Consider the following 18,803-nt stretch of genomic DNA (forward strand, 5'->3'; position numbering starts at 1 on the left):
TCCAGTTTGAGTTGCAATATCTACAATTCAATTCTACTGACTGTTCCCCAGTTCACACCGAGACACATTCACCCATCAGCCTGTATCCTACACCTAACCTGGTTTCTGATGTGGTAACACTTGCATTTTCATATTCTCATTATGCTGAGGGCCTCTCCCTGGAGTCACACCTCTAATTTGTTACTTTAACTCAATCCATTTAAAGTAATGATCTAAATTGTTTCTCTTCCACAATGTCAACTTCTGTATTTGAAATGAACGTGTTTCCCTCTGTTTTTCTCCCTGACCATGATTAAGAGCTTTGTAGTGTCAGTGATGCCAGACTTACATAGTTTCAGAGTCAAGGAACTTCTGCACCATGCATTATTGTTCAGTTCCCAGTGTACGGCACTCCATGTTGGACAGGATGTTTGAGCATCTTTAACATCCTTCTTTGGAAATTGTCCAAAAACAGAAATTGCTGAAGATGTTGCAGCATCTTCTGGAATGAATGCAGTGTTAAACTTTCAGGTCCAGAGACCCTCTACAAAGCTCTCAGTTTCGCAAGCAATTTTGGTATTTTTATTTCCAGTATCCATATTTATTTATTTTGTGAAAATTTGTTCTGTGCCTATTCATTTCTGGAGAAACTCAGCAGGTCTTTCAGCATCTGCAGAGACAGAGAAACGGCGTTAGCATTTCAAGTCCAGTATGATACTTCTTCACAACTGAAAAGCATTGGAAACATGGCTTTTTAATACGTTGCCAGAGGTGGGAGATTGGTGACAGAGAAAAGAGGGCGTGGCAAAGGTAATCCGGCTTTTAGCAGTGGTGAACGAGAAGATGATGTAAAATGGGTTTAAATTAAGGTGTGAATGGGGAAAGGGGTTCTCTCTATTGAGTGCAAGATAAAGAAGACACAATCACACAAGGTAATAGAGAGACCAGGAGGGAGAATGTTGACTATGTGGCATTATAAAGGTCTGGCCATAAATATGTTTTCACTGTCGAGATCATCACCTCCTCTAGACAAAGGATATCATGTGCTTGACTTCTTATTGGCACTAGTAAGCGTTTCATGCTGCCTTAGTATTGTAAAAGGGAGAAAAAAACAAATCACAGTATGAAGTTTGGGTGAAGTATTGTTTACCTGTCATGTTTACTATAGTTTCAAGTTTGCAGTATTTATCTTTAAATGCTTGTTCTTGAAGTTACTATTGGATGGAGTGCAGAAGGTTGAGGGATGACATTATAGAAGTTTCTAAAATCATGGGCGGTATGGATAGGGTGAATAGCCAAGGTCTTTTCCACAGGATGGGGGAGTTCAGCCATAGAAGGCATAGGTTAAAGGTAAAAGTGGGAAAATTTACAAGGGACGCTGGGGCCGTGTTTTTACACAGAGGGTGGTGTGGGTATGGAATGAACTGCCAGAGGAAGAGTGGTAGATGCATGTACAGCTAACACATTTAAAACTCATTTGGACAAACATATGAATGGGAAACATTTCGAGGCATATGGGCCAAATGAAAGCAGGTGGGACAAGCTTAATTTGGAAAACCTGACTCACATGGAAATTTAGAAAAGTTTCACGCAGACTCAGTGTGGTTTTGTGAAAGTGAAATTATACTTTGCCCTGTAAAATCATGCAAAGTATTTCTGGCGATGCCTGAGAATGTAACAAGCGGACTTGATAAAGGAGATCTGGTAGACACCAGGTTTTCCAGAGTTTTTCCACATTGTATTACAAAATAAAAGTTCTTACACAAGACAGAAGCTCGTAGGATGATGGAGAATGTATTATAATGGGATGATGATTGGTTGGCACATAGAAATCGGAGAGTCAGGATAAATGAATCTTCATGATAAAGGTGCATCTGTTGGAGGACCACGGCTATCAGTCCGATGGCATAAGATTTTTACACTCTATACTGATAGTCTGAAAGAAGGAGCTGAGTGCAATATACATACGAGTTTGAGGATGACACTGAGAATCAAAAGGAGAGTACTTCCAGAAAAAGAACAGTACAAAGGGATTGGAGTGTTCCTGTGTATGAAACATAAAGTCTGCATGCTGATGCAGCAAGTAACTAAGTTGGTTCATTAGCTGGCTTCCACGGATGAAAGGGTTGTGTTATTGAGAATCTCTAAAATGGTGAGGCGATTATTCATTGGGGTTTAAATGAATGAGGAGTGATACTGCTGAAAAATACAAGACATGGAAGGGACTTGAGAAGGTAGATGTTGAGACATTGTTACCATTCTTGAGTGGAGTCTCGAATTCGAGGATACAGATACCGAATATGGAATATCGATTTCTATCTGAGATGCAAAGTGATGTCTTCTCTCCGAAGGTAGTGAATGTCTGGAATTCCCTAACCCAGAGAGGTGTGGAGGGATACAAGGAGTCAGCAAGAAAGTGGAGTTAGACCTGGAACAGATCAGCCATGTTCTTCTTAAACGACAGGGCAATCTTGAGGGACCGAATAGCCTACTCTTGTTCCAAATTATTAATTTCACATGTTATGCTTTTGAAAAGTAACTCGTTATTTTCCCGGAAGTTATGTTGTGTAATGCTACATTCGGGTGAACAGAGGATTTGTTTGAGTTAACACTGGGTGGGGTATCGGGGCTGTATTCACAGTAAATCTGGGTCTTTAACACGACCCACATCTGAAACAGACGTTGCGGAGAGGGGAAGCCAGGAAACAGGGTTTGGGGGTGAGTGTCACCTCCTGACCCAGCCTGGATTTTCCAAGTACATTTCCACAACTGCACCGAACCATCGGAGTGGCCTTGATCTGCCCTGTGTAGCAGGTCCGAAGGGCTGAATGGAACATCAGAACATAGGGCTGAGGGACACGAGTGGGCCATTCGGCCCTTTGACAATACTCCACCAGTAAATAAAGTTGTGGCTCATCTCATTGTGATCCCAGCTGCACTTTTCTCTCCATGCACCATTATCCCTGATTCAACTGTCTATGGGAAATCAGACGAAGCCAACCTCGATATAATATAAAGATTTAGCCATACCAAACTTCTGGGAAAGAGGATTCCCACTTGAATAAATTCCCACTTTGTGATTTTTTTCTCACTCCAGTTGTGACTGAGGGTGGAGGGTGTCATTCTTTCCTTTTCTAGTCCCACTCTTCCACTGCTCACAACAAATTTTAAATGTAAACAGGTTGGTGATATGGCCGATGATAAAGGTCTCAGACTGGGTCAGGGTCAGTGATAAGAACAAGTCAGGCAGATTTCTTTAGTCAGCCACAAGTTACTAACAGAACTAACAGAGGAGTATGATGGATCTGTGGGTAGCACTGCTGCCTCACATCACCAAGGAACTGGGTTCAATTCCAACCTCGGGCGACCCTCTGTGTGGAGTTTGAACATTTTCCCCATGCCTGTGTGGGTTTCCTCCCAGTGCTCCAGTTTCCTGCCACAGTCCAAGTATGTACAGTTTAAAGTGGATTGCCCATAGTGCCCAGAGATGCGTAGGTTAGGTGGGTTAGTTATTGGAAATGCAGGGTTACATCGATAAGATTGGGGGGCACCTCCAGGTGGGATGCTGTTTGGTGGATCAGTGCGGACTTAATGGATGGAATGTCTGCCTCCACACTGTTCTATGACAATGACAATACATTTGGACTATACAAACATCCAGTGGGTACATACCTAATCCACTCTTATCAAGGTCCTGTATGTTTCATTCCCATTCCAAGAGTAACCTGTTAAAGCCTTCATAATATAAACCCTCCACCCTAGGAATACGTGAAATGAAATATCTCTGAACTGCTTCCAATGTAATTATATCCTTTCTCAGATAAGGAGACATGAAAAACTAATCTCACACTCAGATCATAATGTTTATAACTGTTTTCTCAAAGTGCTGTGAGTCTTTGGAACACTCTTCCCCACAGAGCATTGGAGGCAGAGATATTGAATATTTTTGAGGCACAGATGGAAGGTTCATAAATAACAACAGAGGAATGGGCAGCAATGTGCAGTGTGGGGTGAAATGTAGACAGTGGTATCAAATAACACTCTTCAGAACCTGCAGGAATATAATGCAAACTGAAATGATAATATCGATAAAATGTTAAGGGGGAATACAAGATGGCGGCGATCCAGAAGGTCTGCTTTGCTGGGTTCTGCATTAACACACGGGCAAAGTGGTTCTCTAACCCAACCCATCCCAGCTATTTACTTAAAATTCAACACTAAAAGAGCGATAGAATCTTTACTAATCCCAGTTTGTCAAAGGGAAATGACAAAACACGGGAAAGGATCGAGTAAGTCCCAACATATGGTGCACCTGTCAGAAGCATCGAGCATGCCTGAGGCCGTAGCTGCAACCCACTCTGCTCGTTCGATGGACCCAGTTATCTCACCAGGCCTTGGTCACTGAGTTCACCAAGTTACGTGAAATAATTGAAACCATGATTGAAGAAGTGTTCAGCCGTGGCTAGGGCCGCTCTCAGCCGAGCTCCAAAAACATGAGCAGCAACTTGACAGCCTTGGAAACAGAACAGACGATGCCAAGCGCCGAACTGCAGCAACAGAGACCGTGATCGATTCCTCTCGGGAATCGATCACGCCCTTGAAAACAGGTTCATAAATAACAATAATGCAGACCTTAACTGAACCAGATGACGACCTCGAGAACAAGGATAGGATGAAGAATATTCACATCGTCGGTTTGCTGGAGCGGACAGAAGGTGGTCAGCCAGTGAGTTTTTTTCAAGAACTGGCTGCAGCGATTCCTTCACTTCGAAACTGACGAGGGACGGGTGAAGAGTGAGACAGTTCATCGGGTTATGGCGCGGAAGTCAGACTCAGACCAATGCCTTCATCCTGTCCTTGCGCGGTTACGTAGTTATAGAACATAGAACATAGAACATAGAAGAATACAGCGCAGTACAGGCCCTTCGGCCCTCGATGTTGCGCCGATCCAAGCCCACCTAACCTACACTAGCCCACTATCCTCCATATGCCTATCCAATGCCCGCTTAAATGCCCATAATGAGGGAGAGTCCACCACTGCTACTGGCAGGGCATTCCATGAACTCACGACTCGCTGAGTAAAGAACCTACTCCTAACATCTGTCCTATACCTACCCTCCCTTAATTTAAAGCTATGCCCCCTTGTAATAGCTGACTCCATACATGGAAAAAGATTCTCACTGTCGACCCAATCTAAACCCCTAATCATCTTATACACCTCTATCAAGTCACCCCTAAACCTTCTTTTCTCCAATGAAAACAACCCCAAGCGCCTCAGCCTTTCCTCATACGATCTTTCTACCATACCAGGCAACATCCTGGTAAACCTCCTCTGCACCCGTTCCAGTGCCTTCACATCCTTCCTATAGTATGGTGACCAAAACTGCACACAATACTCCAGATGTGGCCGCACCACAAACAAAGACTGATGGAAGCTTTCAGAACCAAATGGAAGGATCCAATGGTTTAATTCACGAGAGCTACAGGATTATGTTCTTTCAGGACTTTTCAGCGGCGGTGATTCAGGAAAGCAAATCTTTTGATGACATCAAAAAAAGAGTAAGGGAACTCTGGATTCAGTATTCCTTACGGTACCCAGCGGTGCTCCGTATTGCTTTCAATGGATCCACGAACTCGCCTGACTCTCCAGAGAAAGCAAAAACTTTGTGGACATTTTAAAGTAAGCTGGATATTTAGATAATCCTGTTTCTCCTTAAAGAAATGTTGTTGGATTTTTCTGGTTTTAACCAGTGCTAAATTATAGTCGGGGATGGGTAGAGTACTCATTTTTAACTTCTTCATTAGTATTACTATTCTTTTTCTCTTTCTTTGCTTGTGTCTGTGGTGCAGCTCAAGCTGGAGGGAGTTACAAAGGTAGTTGTGATGACTAAGTGCTGACTGAAGGGCAGTTTTTGTAGTTAATTGCCTTGGATTCCATATTGGTAGCGGGCAGAAGATAAAGTTGGCGGGGGGTGGGGTCCGGGGGAGGTAAATTCCCCTTTCGAGTGTCATTGGAACTTAGGATTTTATTTCGTTGTTTGGTTTTGTATGTGTTTAGCTTTGGAAAGTTTTGAGATCTTGTTTTATTTTGTATAGTTTTAAGGTCTATGAGTTTTTTTTTTCATTAATGATCAGCGATGTGTAATTCGATGTGAAACTCTAGAGTTGAAATGTTGCTACAGTGTGTTATGGATAATGATGTGCTTAAATGTGTACCGGGAACATTAAGGGAGGCCATCTGCCAGTCAAGATGAAAAATGTACTTTCTCGTCTTAAAACAGAGAGGGTGAATGTTATCCTATTTCAGGAGATGCACCTTGATGACAAGGAACATTTGACGTTACAGCAGGGCGGGTTTGATCGGGTTTATGTCTCGTCTTTTAATACTAGGAGTAGGGGAGAAGCCATACTAGTGAAGAAGAATCTTCCATTTAAATTACTAGATTGTATTAGACACTCATAGAAGGATCATCATCCCCAAAGTCTTGAACTATGGGAAATAATACAGTATTTTGAATATTTCTTGTAGATGTCCCAGATTAAAAGCTATCAATTCAGCTTTTTATTATCCTATGTTAGTGTCTGGGCCACTGAGCACCAAGCGTCAATACGGTTAGATATTGAACCCTCTCAGACAAAATGAACCCTTATTAGTCTGTTGTTCTTCGACAAAATGACAACATTTATGGAGTATTGCCATAACCTAACAATTATCAATAAAGTTAAAGCATGAATGAAAATGCGTCAGTTCGAGGGCAATACAGCCAAAACCATGTTTCTTACCCCTATGATTGGTATACCGAGTTGTCAACCGGGGATAATGGATTTCACGTTTAAACTGTGAGAAGCCAGGGGTGTGCCTTGCTTGAGTGATTTAGAATTAGTAGGATCCCTACAGTGTGGATAGAAGCCCTTGGGTCCTGCAAGTCCACTTCGACCCTTTGAAGAGTAGCCCACCCAGACCCATTCCCCTACCATCATATATTTACCCTGACTAATGACCCAACCTACACATCCCTGAACACTATGGGTGATTTATCAATAGCCAATTCATCTAACCTGCACATCTTTGGATCCTGGTGCTGTGAGGCCACAGTGCTATCTACTGAGCCACCACGTGTTATTTGAGGGAGAAAGAATGACATCATTTGATCAAATAATTCATAAGTATGGACTACCTAGTAGAGTCCTCTTCTGTATTTTGTTCCAGATCAGAGATTTGATTTAAAAAAAACACACACTTTTAACAGACTCTTACAGATCCGATAGAGAAGAGGATGCCTATTGCTTAGAATACACTCTCTGTCAGTACCCTTTATCATTGGTTGGAGAACGTCCCCTCAAACGAGACTGTGCAGCTTTGTGATGTCTGCGAGAGAGAGTTGGGGGTTCAGGCCACTTCGGAGACATGGGAGGATATTTGTGAAAATGCTCGAAGGATTTTGCTCTGTAATAGGACCCATTCCATGCTGTTGAAAAATCTTCATAGGGTCTAACTGACCCCAGATTGTCTCTCAAAGTGCAAAGTGGGATTATCTTCAGCATGTCCTGAATGCAGAATGACTACAGACATTCTTACTCATTGCATGTGGTCCTGTTGTAGGCTTCATCTATGTTTGAGCACTGTGGTAGGTGTGATAGAGTGGGTCTTGGGGACTGAATTGGAGATGGACCTGGTTTCTCCTTTCCTGAGCCTGCCCAGGGTACTTTACGCAGATGTACATGGGAAAGAAAATCCTTACTTTCCGTGCTAGGAAAAATATTCTGTTGTGTTGGATGTCTGAAACCACCCCCTGGGTCTGTTGGATCGTCGTAAGCTCTTCATGGAGAATATCCCTTTGGACTTTCTCACTAGATGGTGCACCAAAAAACAGAGATTTATGTAAGATATGGCATCCCTTTTTGGATTACTGAGATACAGGCTTATCTACCACTCTAAGAAGGGCTTTTACATAGCCATGACGATCCTGTCTAATGAATCTAATATCCAGAGACGAAGAAGTATGAACATAAAAATATGTATCAGTTAATGATCTTGATGAACGAGAGTTATCGTTATGTTATGCTGAGCTGTATTATTTATTCATTATTTACTGTTTAGTTTTGTTTTTCTTCTGTCTGTGTAGTGTTTTAACTTGTTTTGTATGTATATGAAATTGGATGTAATTTTTTCTGTTATTTGAGTTGTGTTGTTATTGGTTTATTATTATATTAAAAATCCCTTTTTTAAATTAAAATGTTAACATTGATAGAATAGAGTCCCAAATAACTCTCATTAGAGATATCACTAATGGTGGTTTATCCTGAGGGTCACCACACCTCGGGTGATGGGGTGAGGTTGAGAGAGCGTCCCCTTCATGGTAACCTCTGTCAGTGTGAGGAACTGAACCTGCGCTGTTGGCCTCCCTCTGCATCTCAAAACAGCTGTCCATCCAACTGAGTGGGAGACTGTGTAACTGATACAGACAGAAACGGTCACAGACAAAGGGTAAGAGAAACATTCATAACAAGGAAATTGGTACAATTCAGATAACGGTCAAGATAACGGCTGAGGGTAAAAACGTTCTCTGCTCGAAATTGTATTTTATAACAAGACGTGTTTAGAAGCTGTTTTTGGTTTAATATCATTAAGGTGAGTCAAGTGAAATAACTAGAATTACTAAGTGTGATTGGATATCTATAACCATAAAATAAGTGTAGATTTTTGTTTGGTCTGTGTAATACATGCTGACCGTTGCATGAAAGTATAAAGATAATGGAATATATAGTTAGGAGTGTCCGTCCGAATGGGAAATGCCCTCAAACAGGCAGTTGAAAAAAAACCCAGGTAAAAGTGCCTGAGTGCTGTCTGGTCAGTGACAGGAACCCAGGGGGTTGAATGACTGAAAGTTCCTGTAACATGGAGCTGAGGAAACCATCAGATCAGCTGGGACGTTATTAATTGCTAGAGGACTTTTGAAGGGCTGAATGGCCTCAGCATGGTTTGAATTGTGTGTGATTTAAAAAAACGTACATCTCTACTCCTTCCTCTTATGTGTTACACACTGGGACACTGCCATTTTCCGGAAACTGGGAATTATTTGGAACATTATCTGGAACATTCCATAATCGGCATTCTCAAGAATATTCTATAACTGTGTGGGAGGTATTGCAAAGGCGACAGATAGAGAGAGAGAGAAAGAGAAAAAGAGAGAGAGGTGCTGCATGCAGTAGTGAGAGTGGGGTCAATGAGCTTTGTTCGGGGGTAGGTGCTATAACAGATATACAGTGTGTTTGAGGGAGCAGAGAGAATACGGTGACACTCATCCTGACAGAGCGGGGAAGGTTATTGATGCTTGTCCTGTATTGCTGGACATTTCTTCAGACCTCAGATACTGCACTGAGCTGGGTGGTGAACTCAAACCATGCTCGGTAGGTCTGTTGGTGTGGCTCCCTCTGGGAAGGGAATGGTCCACCCCTGCACTAGCCCATCCACTACGCCCACCGTGCTGCATCAACAAACCATGATGTAATTGTCCATTATCTGCTAATCTGCCGTTTCCCTGCCTTGGCTATGTATCCATCTAATCCTTTCCTATCTATGTATTTGTCCAAATGTCTATTCAATGCTGTTAGTGTACCCACTTTAACCATTTCCACTGGTAGCTCAGTCCATATGCGTACCATATGTGTAAAAAGAAAAGTTTACCCTCCGGTTCTGTTTCATTTTTTTCCTCTCCAAACATTAACGGATGTCCTCTAGTCTTTGATTGCAAAGGCGACAGATAGAGAGAGAGAGAGAAAGAGAAAAAGAGAGAGGTCCTCTCGTCTTTGATTCCCCAATCTTGCAAAAAAAATTGAAATATTCACCGCTATGCAAGCCTCTCATGATTTGATAAGATCGAAGCTTCCAGAAGAACACCTTCAGTTTCCTACTCTGTAAAGAAATAAGTTCTAACCTGTCCAACTTCTGCCTATTACTCAGACCCTTTCGCCCAGGAAACATCTTTGTAAATTTATTCTACATTCTTTCTTGTTCAATAACATCCTTTCGCGAGCAAGGTGAACAAAACTGATCAAAATAGTCCAACTGCAGACTTACCAAAATCCTGTACAATTGCAACATTGTGTCCCAACGTCTATACTCAATGCCCTGATGAAGGCCAGTGTGCCAAAAACCTTCTTCACTGTCCTGTGTATCTGTGACACAAATTTCAGATAACCGTGCACTTGATCTCCTAAGTCCTTTTTTTCCCACTACACTCCGTAAGACCCTCTCATTCATCATTAAAATTCTACATGGATTGGACTTTCCAAAATGCAAGACGTCACACTTATCTATATTAAATTCCATTTGTTAATTCTCAGCCCACTTCCCCAGCTGACCAAGGTACTGAGGCAATTTCTGATAACGTTCCTCACTGTAAACAATGACTCCTAGTTTTATGTCATCTGCAAACTTACAATGTGCACTCTTGTCCAAATCATTGATATAGATAACAAACAGCAATAGGCCCAGCACCGACCCCTGAGGCACTCCACTGGTCACAGGTCTCCAGTCCGACAAGCATACCTCCACCATAGCCATGTTTCACCAATTTGCCAGTTCACCTTGGATTCCATACGATTAACCTTCTGTAGTGGCCTACTATGTGGAACCTTATTAAAGGCCTTACTGAAAACCATATAGACTATGTTCACCACCCTGCTCTCATCAAGCTTCGTGGTCACTTTCTCAAACATCTCTAACAAAATTTGTAAGGCATGATCCGGCATGTGCAAAGCCATGCTGACTGCTCCAAGTCAAACTCTGTCTTTCCAAATGCATGCGCATCTTATCTCTCAGAACCTTCTCAAGTGGTTTAGCGAAAACAGGTGTGAAGCTTTCTGGTCTATATTTCCCAGGCTTTTCTTTGCAGCCATTCTTAAATAAGGGCACAACATTTGCTACTGCCCAGCCTTCCGGGATCTTGGCCCTTAAACTTTATCTTTCACCTCTTGCAGTGCTCTTCGATTTCTCTGGTCAGAACCGAGAGATTTGTCTGGCTTTGTGCATTCTAATATGTCCAACAGCACGTCTACTGTGATATGGACAGTACCAAGATATGACAATTAACCTCCCAAAGGTTGCAGGTCTTCATGTCTTTCTTCATGGTAAACACAGAGGCGAAATTGAGGACCTTACCCATCTCTTCAGGTTTTACACATGCATGTCCATTTTGGATTTTAAGGCATCCTCTTCTCTCTCTAGTTGTTCTTTATCTTTACTATACTGAATTTGGATTCACCCTAATCTTCTTAGCTAAGGCTATCTCAAACCCCCTTTTCTCCTTGCTGACTTCCTTCTTTAGTAAGCTCCACTATCCCCTGTATACCTCCAGGGATTCCCTTGATACGAGATGCCTGAACTTGAGCCACGCCTTCTTTTTTTCTGGCCAGAGCTTCAATATCTCTTGACATCCAGGGTTTTCTCTTCCAGTCTCATTTTACCTTCACCCTCACAGGAAAATGGAAACCTTGAACTTGAGCTATCTCACTTTTACAGCTCTCCCACCTGCCCGAGATCCTTTTACCTCAAAACAAACTACACCAATCATCCCTGCAATCCCCTGTCTAATTCCAACAACATACCCCAGTTTAGAACTTGAATCCGTGGACCAATTTTGTCCCTCCCATAACTATTTTAAAATTAATACAACTCTAATCACTTTTCCCAAAATGCTCCCCCACTTTATCTCCTTCACCTATCCTGCCCTATTTCCCAACAGTAGGTCGAATTTGTCCTTTCCCGAGTAGGATACTCTATATATTGCTTGTGGAAACTTTCCTGAACACACTTAACAAATTACATTCCTTCTAAGTTCTTAACCATCGGGAAGTCCCAGTCTATGTTAGAAAAATTAAAATCACCTATTGTAACAACCTTACTGTTCCTGCAAGTCTCCCCAGTCTCCCTGCATATTTCTTCCTCTAATTCCCATTGTTAATTTGGAGGCTTATAGTGCAACCACTATAACATTACCATCCCCCTCTAACTACTTAGCACCATTCACGAAACCTCATTGGATATTCTCTGTTATTTCAACTTTAAATACTGGTTTATATATGAATGAACCAGTGCGGTCTGCACAGCTCCCCACGCTGGACATTTAGCCCATGATTATAGATCAGGCATTGGTATGGGCTGCACAGAGTTCCATTCTGGACATTGCTGGGTTGCATTCAGCAGTTCAGGAGCCGGATCTACACAGTGCTCCATCCTGAAAGTATAATGGATGGGGTGGTTATGTGAGTTGGATTGCGAATGTGAGAGAACTAAACATCTGGCAATACATTTATTTTTTGTTTTCATTCTTGTGATTGGAGCCTTCAAATCCTGAATCATCCGGTTAGACTCATCCTTCTGGATAAATCATGGTGACTGTTGTTACAGCATCTGAGTCTGCAACATGACCAACAAATGGAGCAGAGGCTGCAGAGGGGAGTCTCCGTAAACTGGAATGAGGGAATCACAATCAGATCAGCCGTGGTCTTAGCGAATGGTGGGGCAGGATTGAATGGACCACTAATGCAACTTATCATATATTTCTGTTTGTTCCAAGCAAACTCCCCGTCTCTCCCAGTGTCCCATACTGGTGGGGAGTAAGTCACCTCCTCCTGTTCCTGGGTCACAGGATCCTCGAGCCTCACTAGCCTCCAGATTTCCCTGTGACAAAGGTACTAGCAGTTGAGTGACTGCCTTATGTTCCTGTGTCCCAGTCGAGAGCACTTTGAGTGACTGCCTCCTGTTCCTGTGTCCCAGTTTCGAGCAGTTGAGTGACTGCCTCCTGTTCCTGTTTCCAAGTGTCGAGCAGTTGAATGACTGCCTCCTGTTCCTGTGTCCCAGTCTCGAGCAGTTGAGTGACTGCCTCCTGTTCCTGTGTCCCAGTCTCGAGCAGTTGAGTAACTGCCCCCTGTCCCTGTGTCCCAGTCTCAAGCAACTTGAGTGACTGCCTCCTGTTCCTGTGTCCCAGTTTCGAGCAGTCGAATGACTGCCTCCTGTTCCTGTGTCCCAGTCTTGAGCAGTTGAGTAACACCCTCCTGTTTCTGTGTCCCAGTCTCTTGCAGTTGAGTAACACCCTCCTGTTTCTGTGTCCCTGTCTCGAACAGTTGAATTACTGCCTCCTGTTCCTGTGTCCCTGTCTCGAACAGTTGAATTACTGCCTCCTGTTCCTTTGACCCAGTCTCGAGCAGTTAGAACATAGAACATAGAACATAGAACATAGAAGAATACAGCGCTGTACAGGCTCATCGGCCCTCGATGTTGCGCCGATCCAAGCCCACCTAACCTGCACTAGCCCACTATCCTCCATATCCCTATCCAATGCCCGCTTAAATGCCCATAATGAGGGAGAGTCCACCACTGCGACATACCTCAAAGTTGAACGACTGCGTCCTGTTCCTGTGTCCCAGTCACGAGCAGTTGAGTAACACCCTCCTGTTCCTGTGTACCAGTCTCGAGCAGTTGAATGACTGCCTCCTATTCCTCTGTCCCAGTCTCGAGCAGTTGAGTGCCTGCCTTCTGTTCCTGTGTCCCAGTCTCTTGCAGTTGAGTAACACCCTCCTGTTTCTGTGTCCCAGTTTCGAGCAGTTGAGTGACTGCCTCCTGTTCCTGTGTTCCAGTCTCGGGCAGTTGAGTGACGCCCTCCTGTTTCTGTGTCCCAGTCTCGAGCAGTTGAGTGCCTGCCTTTTGTTCCTGTGTCCCATTCTCGGGCAGTTGAATGACAGCCTCCTGTTACTGTGTCCCTGTCTCGTGCAGTTGACTGACTGCCTCCTGTTCCTGTGTCCCAGTCTCGATCAGTCGAGTGACTGCCTCCTGTTCATGTGACCCAGTCTCGAGCGGTTGAGTGACTGCCTCCTGTTCCTTTGACCCAGTCTCGAGCAGTTGAATGACTGCCTTCTGTTCCTGTGTCCCAGTGTCGAACGGTTGAATGACTGCCTCCTGTTCCTGTGTCCCAGTCTTGAGCAGTTGAGTAACACCCTCCTGTTTCTGTGTCCCAGTGTCGAACAGTTGAATGACTGCTTCCTGTTCCTGTGTCCCAGTCTCTGAGCAGTTGAGTAACGCCCTCCTGTTCCTGTGTCCCAGTCTCGAGCAGTTGAGTGCCTGCCTTCTGTTCCTGTGTCCCTGTCTCGAACAGTTGAATGACTGCCTCCTGTTCCTGTGTCCAAGTCTCGAGCAGTTGAGTGCCTGCCTCCTGTTCCTGTATCCCAGTCTCGAGCAGTTGAGTGCCTGCCTTCTGTTCCTGTGTCCCAGTCTCTTGCAGTTGAGTAACACCCTCCTGTTTCTGTGTCCCTGTCTCGAACATAGAACATAGAACATAGAAGAATACAGAGCAGTACAGGCCCTTCGGCACTCGATGTTGCGCCAATCCAAGCCCACCTAACCTACACTAGCCCACTATCCTCCATATGCCTATCCATTGCCCGCTTAAATGCCCATAATGAGGGAGAGTCCACCACTGCTACTGGCAGGGCATTCCATGAACTCAAGACTCGCTGAGTAAAGAACCTACCCCTAACATCTGTCCTATACCTACCCCCCCCCCCCACTTAATTTAAAGCTATGCCCCCTTGAAATAGCTGACTCCACACGTGGAAAAAGATTCTCACTGTCGACCCAATCTAAACCCCTAATCGTCTTGTACACCTCTATCAAGTCACCCCTAAACCTTCTTTTCTCCAATGAAAACAACCCCAAGTGCCTCAGCCTTTCCTCATACGATCTTTCTACCACACCAGGCAACCTCCTGGTAAACCTCCTCTGCACCCGTTCCGGTGCCTCCACATCCTTCCTATAGTATGGCGACCAAAACTGCACACAATACTCCAGATGCGGCCGCACCAGCGTCTTAAACAACTGCAACATGACCTCAGTACTCCGGAACTCAATTCCTCTACCAAGAAAAGCCAGTACGCCATATGCCTTCTTCACCGCACTATTTACCTGGGTGGCAACTTTCAAAGATTTGTGTACATGAACACCAAGATCCCTCTGCTCATCCACACTACCAAGTATCCGACCATTAGCTCAGTACCCCATCATTTTTTTACTCTTTCCAAAGTGAATCACCTCACACTTAGCTACATTGAACTCCATTTGCCACCTTTCTGACCAGTTCTGCAGCTTATCTATATCCCGCTGTAACCTGACACATCCTTCCTCACTGTCTACAACTCCTCGGACTTTCGTATCATCCGGAAATTTGCTCACCCAACCTTCTAACCCCTCCTCCAGGTCATTTATAAAAATGACAAACAGCAATGGTCCCAAAACAGATCCTTGCGGAACACCGCTAGTGACGGCACTCCAAGATGAACCTTTGCCATCAACTACTACCCTCTGTCTTCTTCCAGCCAGCCAACTACTAATCCAAACCTCCAACTCACCCTCAATGCCATACCTCCGTATTTTTTGCAGTAGTCTACCATGGGGAACCTTATCAAACGCCTTCCTAAAATCCATATACACCACATGTACCGCTTTCCACTCGACCACCTCCTTAGTCACCTTCTCAAAGAATTCAATAAGGTTTGTGAGGCACGACCTGCCCTTCACAAAACCATGCTGACTATCCTTGATCACATTATTCCTATCTAGATGTTCATAAATCCTATCCCTTACAATTCTCTCGAAGATTTTGCCCACAACAGAAGTGAGACTCACCGGCCTATAGTTACTAGGGTTATCCCTCCTCCCCATCATGAACAAGGGAACCACATTTGCTAGCCTCAAATCTTCTGGCACTACTCCTGTAGACAACGAGGACATAAAAATCAAGGCCAATGGCTCTGCAATCTTCTCCCTTGCTTCCCAGAGAATCCTAGGATAAATGCCATCAGGCCCAGGGGATTTATCTATTTTCACCCTTTCCAGAATTTCCAACACTTCTTCTCTACATACATCAAAGTTGAACGACTGCCTCCTGTTCCTGTGTCCCAGTCACGAGCAGTTGAGTAACGCCCTCCTGTTCCTGTGTCCCAGTCTCGTGCAGTTGAATGACTGCCTTCTGTTCCTGTGTCTGTCACTAGCAGTTGAGTAACACCTTCCTTTTCCGGTGTCCCAGTTTCGAGCAGTTGAGTGACTGCCTCCTGTTCCTGTGTTCCAGTCTCGAGAGGTTGAGTGACGCCCTCCTGTTCCTGTTTCCCAGTCTCGAGCAGTCGAATGACTGCCTCCTGTTTCTGTGTCCCAGGCTTGAGCAGTTGAGTAATGCCCTCCTGTTCCTGTGACCCAGTCTCGTGCAGTTGAATGACTGCCTCATGTTCCTGTGTCCCAGTCTCGAGCAGTCGAATGACTGCCTCCTGTTTCGGTGTTCCAGCTTGAGCAGTTGAGTAACGCCCTCTTGTTTCTGTGTCCCAGTCTCGAACAGTTGAATGACTGCCTCCTGTTCGTGTGTCCCAGTCTTGAGCAGTTGAGTAACGCCATCCTGTTCCTGTGTCCCAGTCTCGTGCAGTTGAATGACTGCCTCGTCTTCCTGTGTCCCAGTCTCGAGCAGTTGAATGACTCCCTCCTGTTCTTGTGTCCCAGTCTCGAGCAGTTGAGTGACTGCCTCCTGTTCCTGTGTCCCAGTCTCGAGCAGTTGAGTGACTGCCTCCTGTTCCTGTGTCCCAGTCTTGAGCAGTTGAATGCCTGCCTTCTGTTCCTGTGTCCCAGTCTCGAACAGTTGAATGACTGCCTCCTGTTCCTGTGTCCCTGTCTCGTGCAGTTGAGTGACTGCCTCCTGTTCCTGTGACCCAGTCTCGAGCGGTTGAGTGACTGCCTCCTGTTCCTTTGACCCAGTCTCGAGTAGTTAAATGACTGCCTCCTGTTCCTGTGTACCAGCGTCGAACAGTTTAATGACTGCCTCCTGTTCCTGTGTCCCAGTCTCGAGCAATCGAATGACTGCCTCCTATTCTTGTGTTCCAGTCTTGAGCAGTTGAGTAACGCCCTCCTGTTTCTGTGTCCCAGTCTCGAACAGTTGAATGACTGCCTCCTGTTCCTGTGTCCCAGTCTTGAGCAGTTGAGTAACGCCATCCTGTTTCTGTGTCCCAGTCTCGTGCAGTTGAATGCCTGCCTTGTCTTCCTGTGTCCCAGTCTCGAGCAGTTGAATGACTCCCTCCTGTTCCTGTGTCCCAGTCTCGAGCAGTTGAGTGACTGCCTCCTGTTTCTGTGTCCCAGTCTTGAGCAGTTGAGTAACGCCCTCCTGTTTCTGTGTCACAGTCTCGAGTAGTTGAATGACTGCGGCCTGTTCCTGTGTCCCAGTCTTGAACAGTTGAATGACTGCCTCCTGTTCCTGTGTCCCAGTCTTGAGCAGTTGAGTAATGCCCTCCTGTTCCTGTGACCCAGTCTCGTGCAGTTGAATGACTGCCTCCTGTTCCTGTGTCCCAGTCTCGATCAGTCGAATGACTGCCTCCTGTTCCTGTGTCCCAGTCTAGAGCAGTTGAGTAACGCCCTCCTGTTTCTGTGTCCCAGTCTCGAACAGTTGAATGACTGCCTCCTGTTTCTGTGTCCCAGTCTTGAGCAGTTGAGTAACGCCATCCTGCTTCTGTGTCTCAGTCTCGTGCAGTTGAATGACTGCCTCGTCTTCCTGAGTCCCAGTCTCGTGCAGTTGAATGACTGCCTCCTGTTCCTGTGTCCCAGTCTCGAGCAGTCGAATGACTGCCTCCTGTTTCGGTGTTCCAGTCTTGAGCAGTTGAGTAATGCCCTCCTGTTTCTGTGTCCCAGTCTCGAACAGTTGAATGACTGCCTCCTGTTCGTGTGTCCCAGTCTTGAGCAGTTGAGTAACGCCATCCTGTTTCTGTGTCCCAGTCTCGTGCAGTTGAATGACTGCCTCGTCTTCCTGTGTCCCAGTCTCGAGCAGTTGAATGACTCCCTCCTGTTACTGTGTCCCAGTCTCGAGCAGTTGAGTGACTGCCTCCTGTTCCTGTGTCCCAGTGTCGAGCAGTTGAGTGACTGCCTCCTGTTTCTGTGTCCCAGTCTTGAGCAATTGAGTGCCTGCCTTCTGTTCCTGTGTCCCAGTCTCGGGCAGTTGAATGACTGCCTCCTGTTCCTGTGTCCCTGTTTCGTGCAGTTGACTGACTGCCTCCTGTTCCTGTGTCCCTGTCTCGTGCAGTTGAGTGACTGCCTCCTGTTCCTGTGACCCAGTCTCGAGCGGTTGAGTGACTGCCTCCTGTTCCTGTGTCCCTGTCTCGTGCAGTTGAGTGACTGCCTCCTGTTCCTGTGTCCCAGTCTTGAGCAGTTGAGTAACGCCCTCCTGTTTCTTTGTTACAGTCTCGAGCAGTTGAATGACTGCCTCTGTTCCTGTGTCCCAGTCTCGGGCAGTTGAATGACTGCCTCTGTTCCTGTGTCCCTGCCTCGTGCAGTTGACTGACTGCCTCCTGTTCCTGGGTCCTAGGCTCGAGCAGTCTTGTGACTGCCTCCTGTTCCTGTGACCCAGTCTCGAGCGGTTGAGTGACTGCCTCCTGTTCCATTGTCCCAATTTCGAGCAGTTGAGTGACTGCCTCCTGTTCCTTTGACCCAGACTCGAGCAATTGAATGACTGCCTTCTGTTCCTGTGTCCCAGTGTCGAACAGTTGAATGACTGCCTCCTGTTCCTGTGTCCCAGTCTTGAGCAGTTGAGTAACACCCTCCTGTTTCTGTGTCCCACTCTCGTGCAACTGAATGACTGCCTCCTGTTCCACTGTCCCAGTCTTGAGCAGTTGAGCAATGCCCTCCAATCTTCTGGCACTACTCCTGTAGACTACGAGGACATAAAAATCAAGGCCAATGGCCTTGCAATATCCTCCCTTGCTTCCCAGAGAATCCTAGGATAAATGCCAACAGGCACAGG

This window comes from Chiloscyllium plagiosum, unplaced genomic scaffold (genome assembly GCF_037043375.1).
Source record: "Chiloscyllium plagiosum isolate Xiang-an unplaced genomic scaffold, Cpla_swu_hap1 HiC_scaffold_24, whole genome shotgun sequence".
NCBI classification, from domain to species: domain Eukaryota; kingdom Metazoa; phylum Chordata; class Chondrichthyes; order Orectolobiformes; family Hemiscylliidae; genus Chiloscyllium; species Chiloscyllium plagiosum.